Source organism: Cryptomeria japonica, chromosome 1, assembly GCF_030272615.1.
Source record: "Cryptomeria japonica chromosome 1, Sugi_1.0, whole genome shotgun sequence".
Taxonomy (NCBI): Eukaryota; Viridiplantae; Streptophyta; class Pinopsida; order Cupressales; family Cupressaceae; genus Cryptomeria; species Cryptomeria japonica.
The window spans coordinates 709391325-709401131 of NC_081405.1; the positions used below are offsets into that span (position 1 = coordinate 709391325).

The 9807-nt window shown below is 38.0% G+C and overlaps 1 long non-coding RNA gene across 1 annotated transcript; it reads right to left on the reverse strand.

Moving 5' to 3' along the window:
• Positions 1 to 8211: 8211 nt before the first annotated feature.
• On the reverse strand, positions 8212 to 9246 carry LOC131062507 (uncharacterized). Its single transcript, XR_009110904.1, has 2 exons — positions 8822 to 9246; positions 8212 to 8675 (listed from the first exon to the last, which is right to left on the reverse strand). It is a non-coding gene; the product is annotated as an uncharacterized LOC131062507 (long non-coding RNA).
• Between the last annotated feature and the right edge of the window lie 561 nt (positions 9247 to 9807).

A 9807-nucleotide genomic window follows, 5' to 3' on the forward strand; every position in this document is an offset into this window, starting at 1 on the left:
GTAATCTCTCCTTCTCCGTACGGGGGTCGGGATAAGTGGCTTTTTTCGTCTGGGCGCGGGTGATCGCCAATACTTCTTTCTCACCAGTCTTCTCAGCCTTCTCAATGTTGAGGAGATTCACCCCTGCCTGCGGGCAATTTGCGTCCTCATGGTCGCCTGGCCCACACCAACGGCAGAGGTGCTGAGGGGTGGCTTCCTTCGTGCAATCACGGGCGAAGTGCCCCCACTGATTACAGGCCCTACATTGGATAATTGGCCGGCCCTTGACGTCATACTGGATACGGCTTCCGTTATTGGTATTGTTGCTATTCCTTCCACCGCCGCGTCTGTTGTCCCGGTATCCTCCAGATGATGCATTATTGTTTGCCTCCGATGTGGATGGCTGCTCCTGCGCAAAGAGCACTTGCTGGTTACGTGCCTTCAGATTGTATGGACATTCCTTCGTAGAATGCCCCATAATCTGGCAGATGTCGCAAAATGCCTTCTTGGGACAGGCACCTTTCGTGTGGCCGCTCTCCTTACACTCCGTGCACCATAGTTCATCGTCCTTACTTGTAGTCCCCTTCATTGTCTTAAATTCTTTTAACATCCTTTCCATATCTTTTTGAAGGGCTGTGACTTTCTTCCTCGGCTTCTCGTCACTACTACTCTCTTCTTCCGATGTGTCATCATCTTCAGATGATGATGAAGGTCTATTCTTCTTCTTTTTGGCCGTCTTATTTTCACTTTCCAGGTCCATGGCCCGGTTGTATGCGTCGTCATAGGATGTTGGAGGCACAATTTTCATCTTCCGTCGTAGCTTAGGGTTCAAACCCTCGACAAACCACCTCTTCTTCAAGCCATCGGCCGGTTGGCTTTCCATTTTCCCGACTAACTCTTTTAGTCGGCGCCCGTACGCCCGTACAGTCTCCTTCTTTCCTTGCTTTGTTCCGTAGATTTCGGAAACTATCTCGTTATCATCCCGGAGAAGCCGGAATTCCTTCTCGAATGCCTTCTTCAATTCATCCCATGTAGTTACACTGGTTTTATCCAAGTCTGCGTACCAGTCAATAGCCACTCCTCTCAGTGTGGCGGGGAACTGCTTCATCCATTCATCCTGGTCAGTCACCCCGTTGGCTGTCCAGATGGTTTCGCATGTACGACAATGCCGTGCGGGATCATCTTTGCTATCCCCGTTGAATTTGGGTAACTTCTGTTTGGTCGCCATTGATGGAAATCGTCTACTTGGAGGTGGTTGTGGCTGTGTCTGCCCTCTGGTGCTGCTCCCTCCGATGCCGCTGATGCCTCCTGTGGTGGTGACCAAAGGTACGGTGTTCTGCCTTGTACCTACCGTGCGGTTAACTTCCCCTTCGTCGTCACCCGTGCCAGGCTCCCTTCGGTGATCCTCCCTTTGTGGCGCTTCGTCGTCACCCGTGCGCGGCTCCCTTCGGTGATCCTCCCTTTGTGGCGTGAGAGATAAGTTTTTGAACTGATCTCGAGTCTCTTCAACTAGTTCTCTCCGTAACCTAGTTTCCTCCAGAAACTCTTCAAGGCTTCTCGCTCTACCGTAGTCTGGCGACGCGTAGAAATTCCCCTCGGCTTCTGCACCTTCCGTGACACCTCCTTGGTTCCCTTCGGGCAACCCTTCGGTAGGTCGTCCTTCGGCAAGTTGCCTCAGCCTCCGTCTACGTTCTACACGTTGTTCCAGAATCAAAGCCTTCTGCGCAGCCTCCCACTCGTCGGTTTCTAATTTCTTATTTCTCTCTTTATTCAGTAAATTGGGCATTAATTGTGGTACAATTTCATGTTTCTCCCCACATAAATCAAAACACAACACGTCTTTTGCTGTCGTCGGTTCTCCGGGTTTACTTCACCAACGGGTAGGCCCATTGTGTCTGTGCGCCATCCGTGTCTTCCGTTCCTGAGTTCGTGTCGGCAACGGCGCCAAATGTTTACCTCCCTGGGTAAACAGGAAGAATACAGAAATTGAACAGCAATGTACAATGCAAATATAAAAGTACCAGAATAAGCTTTCCATTAATGTCAAAGGATGTTCATATTATATCCGTCGTTAACAATACATGTCCTCTAACACCCGGAGGTGATACAATATATGACTACCGAAGGGGTGCGACACAACCGTCGCGACTCCAACTACCTACCCGTCGGCTAACTAACTGACCGCCGTAATTCATTATTACCGACGACAACATAAACATAACATAACAACATAACATAATGACATAATGATTATTCCCGACAACACAAGAGATCCTAATAACTAGAGGGGGTCTTGAAGTGCAGACCCCAATGGGGTTGAGGGGCAACACCCCTCAAGGGGGTTTGGGGGCAACACCCCCAACGAGGTTGAGGAGAAATGCCCCCAATGAGGTTGAGGAGCAACGCCCCTCATGGGGGTCTAGGGGCAATGCCCCTGGTGGGGTCAAGGGGCAATGCCCCCAATGGGGTTGAGGGGAAGAGCCCCTTGGGGGTTTATAGGGGTAAGTAATGTCCCCGATAGGCCCCTTGCACGTTTCTTTTTGCTATACAAAGCAAGGTTGGGGGCAATGTCCCCAATAGGCCGCTCACGCGTTTCCTCTTGTGATACAAGGCAAGGTCGAGGGCAGAACCGGCACCACCAAGCTCTAATTAAGGCCTTTGAAACCACACAAACCTTCATGATGCATGCCATTTTCACAATTTTATCACTCAAGGATAAACTTATGTATGCAGGCATTTTTTTTCGTTAATAAAAAATGTTTTTAAAAAAGTAGCCTTTTTCTTATTTTTTTGGCACAGCCCTTGGGTCCCCCTAGGTTCACCAAGGTCCCTCTTGGGCACCCCAAGAGGGAACCTAGGTGAACCTAGTGGGGAACCAAGCCAAGACCCGAACCATACCCATACGAGTACAGGTTTCAGAGGAACCCAGTAACATAGGTCCACATTTAATATAAATTAAAAGACTGTTACCAGTACCCCTTTCAAGGTTCATGAGAATATGATTTTACTCATATGAGAAGATGCACTAGGTTAGTATGCTATGATATATGCATATTATAAATTGAACATATGGGAAATAAAGAGAGACTTTGTTATTCCATTCCCATGTGATTCATATGATAAGTAAGCTTTAATGAAAAAATAATCTGCTGTTTCTGGATTGATGCAAAAATTCACACACAATCTAATCTGGAAACAGCAGATTATTATCTCATGGATTGTCGAAACTTAATGTCTATCAAGCTTTAATGAAGTAAAGTGCATTATACCTTTATGACCAACAAAGATGACATTATCTACCTTGTTGGTTTAATTGTACAAATGGAATTGAATTGGTAAATTTATTGTTGTATGTGGTTAATCATGCAACTATGTTTCAACCCATCTCGCTAATACTACCCTTTAATAGGATGATGAATCTAGTTTCCACCGATAACAACCAATTTTATTGAATAAATTTAACCATAACAACTTTATCTGCTCTAGCATGTAACAAGATCAATCATGATGGAATGGTTGGTTCTAAAGATTACTCAAAAGTTCCCTCCTCTTTAACTAGGTAAGTTAAACCCGTGCAGATAGCTAACTTATTGCTGACACATGAATCGATTTCTCTCAATTCATATTGCATGCCCCTTATACTAGATGCATGAAGCCAGACTATATTCCAAAATGCTTTACAACAAGCTCAACCCGAGTTTTGATGCTTCTGAAATATTTAAATATTTTATACCTGTGGTTTATGAAAACCAACCATGAATCTCAAGGGAGAGAGTGAATTAAGTTACCAATGACCACAGGCAGACGATCCCTGTTAAAACAAAATAAAATAAAATTACCATTTGAAAAATATAAACTCGCATGCTCTAGGCCAAATTTGATGGCCTAAAACCTAATCAAAATTATATTTCAACCTGTACAATTGAAAGATCTCTTATGTGTGTGCATGTATATAAGCTGTATTGGCTAGCCATTTATTGTATTACAAACAGGGATTAGAAAAGTTATTGACAGTTTTCCACTTCTTGATTTCTATCTTTTCCATGGGACCAATTCCTCTTTGCCTTGGCAGAAAAACATATGGTGCCTTGAACAATACTGCCGGTTTTGATGAACTAAAAACTACAAAATAACTTAATCAGTTATGAAGATTTACACTCCATAAGATCAAATATATATGCATAAAATCTAACAAATTGGAGGAGAAAACTGATCTGAAGGAACCATTAAGTGCCATCCAATCTAAGAATATCATTTGCAGAAGCTTAAGCTCTGATATGGGAAAATATACTAATGTTTGATTTGAGAGTTAACTTGTAATAGTGTAATAGTGTATCAATTTGCAAGTCTTCAGAGTCAAGCTGTGTAGTTGATTTAAGGTTTGACATTTTGGATCCTGTTACCTACTACTAAACTCTCATCAGAGAAAAACCTGAGAGCAGTAAAGGCACCCAAAACATCAGACCTTAAATGATGTTCATAGTTTGATCCAAAAGTCATTTGCAGATGTAGTAATGAATTGTTTGTAGTTGGACTTCACAAAGGTTCTAATAGTTGTAAAATTAATACGTAACTTGTCCAAGAATATGATGAGAACCAAGGAGGAGGACCTTAAATCACGCACATAGTTTGATCCAAAACATTTGCAAATGTAGTAATGAATTGTTTGTTAGTTGCACTTCAAAAAGGCTCTAGTAATTGTAAACTTGATAATAACTTGTCCAAGAAGATGATGAGATTCAAGATGGAAAGACTCTGATCTCTGTTCGCTACACAAATTGGAGAAACCATAAATGTTCAAGTATAATAGGTATGCTCCAGAAGCACAAGAATCAAAATATTTGAAAGCGTTGGCATTGCTTTGGCATGTCCTTTCACTACATTAAATCCAGTATTTATCTTAAGCTGCATAAAGAGAAATTTTAGATAGATAATTGTATATGCAGAATAAATCTTATATGCAAATATAAATACAAATTGCATTAGTAAAAAAGTCCTTTTTCAATGTGATTATTTAAAAATAGGGATGTTAGTGGCATATGATATAGATCAACTTAGTAATTGGATATACTGGGTTGTATTCTTAACAAAATCTCCTTTGATCATGGTATTTTAATCAACTACAAATATCTCCGGCAACAAAAACAGACAGACAGAAAGTACCAAAGAGTAGCAATTTAATCAATAAAAATCATTATCACACTGCACGATCTGCATACTTCATTAATAATAGCAGTCCAAAACTGTCGAGCCAAATCATCTAAGAATTTAGGTCATAGTTTAAAGAAAAAACAGAAACATACAAATTGGCCAGTTCTACAAAACGGGGTTAGGAAACATTGTGAATTTAGAGCAAAATTGGGCATAAGGCTCTGGATGGGAAATGAGTATCCTTCTGTCCTGAGATACTCTTAATCAAACTTCCTTGTTATAATCCATATTGCTCACATCTTATTTTCTTCTACATCACTCTTATTTACATGAAGAAACAAGAAATAAGAATTTGCAAGTCATGTGCAGGTAAAGCCATGGGTAACAAACTGATAGGAACTTGGGATGAACATGTCTCTTAGAATCCCAAACTAATGACAGTCTTGCAAACTCTAAAAGTTATAGCTTCAAAATGATTCAGTTTCCTTCCCTGTAATAGAAATTCTCAAGAGCGGCAAAAACCCACCTGAAAAACTTATTTACTCAAATGCCCTATGCAATTATGATAACTTAGGCGCATTCCCTATAATGTAAAATCTTGAAAGAGACGAGGTGTATTTGACATAATTGTCCAGGAAGCGCTTTCAACTTTTCCTACAGTATGAGGGAAGTATTCTACATACCTTACCTCATAAAGAGGGCTCGACAGGTTCTCAAACTAACCCCTGATTATAACTGTATTACTTACATCATCTTACTTTCTTCTATGTCACTGTTACAGATATGAAGTCACAAGAAATATTAAATAAGATTTTGCAGAGTTATGTCGTCAAACTCGTGGATAATAAACCAATAGTGGATTAAGGATGAATTAGTCTCTTAGAAATTCAGAATATCAAACTAATGACTGTCAGGAAAAGCCAAGTTATAGCTTCAAGATAAGTAGCATGCCTTCCCTGTAATATTAACTCTCAAGATAGATCAAGACCCATTTGATTTTTTTTAAATTAAATGTCCAGTGCAATAAGACAAGGTGAAGTCTCCATAATAGAAACTCTGAAGAGAAAGGCATACTCTGAAGGTTATAGCTTCAAAATGATTCAGTTGCCTACCATGTAATAGAAACTCTCAAGAGAGAGGCAAAGACCCACTTGAAAAACTCATTTAATAAAATGTCCTATGTGATTAAGATAACTTAGGTGCATTCCTTGTGGCTGTAACGTAAAATCTCAAAACAAACAAGGTGTATTAGATATACAGTATACTTGTCCAGGAACCGATATCAAATTCTCCTACAGTATTAGGGAAACATTCTACATACCTTGCCTCATAAAGATGGCTCAACAGGTACTCAAAATAGCTCCTGATTAATCCATATCACTTGCATAATTTTAATTTCTTCTATGTCACATTGTTACAGATATCGAGAAACAAGAAATAAGAATTTGTTAACTCAAACTCATGTAGGCAAAGTCGTGGATAATAAACTAATGCAGATTCAGGATGTATACATCCTTTCAAATATCAAACTTTGACTGTCAGGCAAAGCCAAGTGATAGCTTCAAGACAATCAGTGTGCCTTCCCTGTAATATAAACTATCTCAAGATAAGATTAATTCCCTCTAATAAAAAATCTTAAAACAGGCAAGAGGTCTATTTACAAGCTTGTCCAGGAAAACTTCTCCTACTGTATTAAGGAAGCATTCTACATTATTTGCCTAACAAAGAGGCTCAACGGGTCCTCAAAAAGGTTCTCCTGCATGGCATAACGCAAGTATTTGAGAGTACTGGGTTAAGTATTCCTATCTTCATATGTTGTTCCTGCAGACTTACAAAGATGTATTAAACAAGACATGACATCAGGAAAAAGACCTAAACAATTTCTAAATATAAACTACCTTGAGCTTGGGCTTTAATACGAAAGATAAACAATACAGTTGCCTCAGCTTAGTGTGTACCACATTTCCATTCAATACCCCCAACCATAAAATACCAAAACAACTTTCTCAATTCATCTGAAAATATGCTATTGCATTTCTAACTAAAATACACACAATAAGTGAACCATGGAAAACCAGAGAATAAAACCCAATTCCTTCATAATCTAGCAGGCAAATATATAATTGGAGAAAAAAAAGTAGACAGTAAACTATTAGTATTGTTGACATTCATCTATTAATATTCCAATGCTTGTATGAAGCTGACTTTTGAATTGCCTTCGCTTCTCTCAAAAATTATGCAGCCTGAAACAAATTTCTATAGCAGAAAGATCCACTTACAAAGATTGTCAATTAGGAATAAATGTATTACATCTCAATGTGTCCCTCTGACTTTACCATGCAGTGTATAATATTTCACCATGGACAAGTAGACTCCATCACCACACATTTTCACATTGCACAAGAAACTGCAGTCAACCTGAAAAACTAGTGCTGCTTGTAGTGTTTACTATGCTATCCATCTGGCTATTTAATAAAAATGTACATATACACCAATCTGTCTTTTTTATTTTGAGCTGGTGAGATTCAGAGCCCAGACCCTATGTCACACTTATGCTGTGTCATATTAAAAGGATGGCTTGTGCAGAATGCTCCAACTATCAACAAGACACAATGCCCCAGGAATAAACCAAATTCACTCCAAACATTGGGGCAGCTACTCCTTCCAGTGAATAGTAAATGCCCAACTGTGTGCTTCGGCAAAGTTATTACCAGAAACGTTTAAAATTTCACTTTAAGCTTTTATTGGATGTATATTTTTTTCCACACCATCCCATTAATTCCTCCCCACTGAAATACTTGGGTTAAAAAGATCTTGATTTACATAACTGAGAATACAATGAAATCGCAGTGCAACAAAAACAAAAACTAAAAAATCGAAATAAACATTTGAAGTTCTGGTTGCCATATATTCAAAAACCTTAAAACACTCATAATCGCTATAATCCCAAACTTAATCATTCCTATTACCATTAAAGACTAAAAAGTTACAACCAACCTTTGGCAATACAACTGACAGCAACCTTGCAAATGCAAATGTTAGAACAAAAAATCTGCAATGCATGTAGAACTCAAACTCAGGTAGGCCAATAAATACTGTTTCAGCCCAAATGCAGTCCTTATTATAGTTTAAGTGCAGAAAGATATAAAACAACCCTTTTGCGACACTATCAAAAAATCACATTGCAAATGAGCCAAAAGGTTTCAATCATTAATTTGCGAGACATGTAAAAAACAATCTAATGAAGCACTAACAAATCAAACTTCAGCCCTAAGTCAATCTAAACTAGACCAACAAATCAAATGTCGGACCTAGTTCAACATAAAGTGAACCAATAAATCAAATTCCAGCCCTGAATCAATCTAAAGTGGGCGACTAAATCAAATTTGATCCCTTGCCTGATAGAACTCTTTTGGTGTATCATTTTTCTACTGTGCTTTTATCAGAGGAGACTGGAATTGAATCCAACTCCTTGAGTTTATCGTCCAAACTTTTCTTTTTTTCCCTGTTTTGCAACTGTCTGTTCGCTCCAGTCATCCAAAGACCTGGACCAAATTTAAAAAATGGGTAGCCTAGTTAGACAAGAGGAATGTATAGATAATAGAGATATTAATAAATACCAAGTGCCAAAAAAAGCAAAAATCAAAGGTCAGAGAAAAATATTAATGTCCACATTCAAAAATGGGATTACCTGCCACGGTGCCGATGGTACAGATCCATAGCATTATCTGAGCTGGCTTTTCCCCCACTGTTCCTCGCCCACCGGACATGTTAGATTGTGAAATTCCGCAATGACCTGCAGGTGATTACGCCGAATGCGTTTCGAACAACCCTTTTTTTTGAAAATCAAGGGTTAAAAATTACAAAGAATGAGGCAAGACGCTTTCAATGATTTGAATCGTCTATGGATCTCTATGGATTATGTTAATGTTTGGAAATTTGCACAATTTTAGGAAACAATTTCTGTGTAATGATTTCACTACGAACAGATGTCATCTCCGCGGAATAACCTCTGACTACTTTACCATCTCATCTTTCAGCTTTGGCTCTGTTTTGCTTGCGGGCTTCGTCACGATAAGAAAATTAATGTTTTCACTTATTTTTCATTTGATTAACTTCAAAAACATTTGAGAAAAGTTCACCACATTTTCTTAGTTTTTGTATATATATATTTTTAATTTTTATTTTGAAGTAATTATTATTTATTTTTTATTGGTTGATTTTTAAATGGATTTTTAAAATTTTGCATTTGTTTCAATTAAAAAAAATAGTTTCATTTTATGTTTAATTATTTGTCAACATGATAAGTTTATTATTCATTATTAATTTTTTTTAAATTATAAGTTTTATTAATATATGGATTTTGATATTTTTAACTTCATAATTAGTTTATTTTATTGTAATTTTTTTATTTAGAATTTTAGTTTGAAATTTATTTTAGTTATGTATGTCTTTTTATGAAATTACAAATATTAATTAAAAGTTAACATAACTAATTTAATTTATTATTTTTTGTCTTATTAAAATTTCAAATATTGTAGAATAATTATATTTTCAACTTTTAATTTTAATTTATAGATAGACTAAATTTTGATTAGCCATTATCTCCTCCTCTTTCCCCCTCTCCATCTCCATTTCCATCTCTCTCTCTCTCTCTCTCTCTCTCTCTCTCTCTCT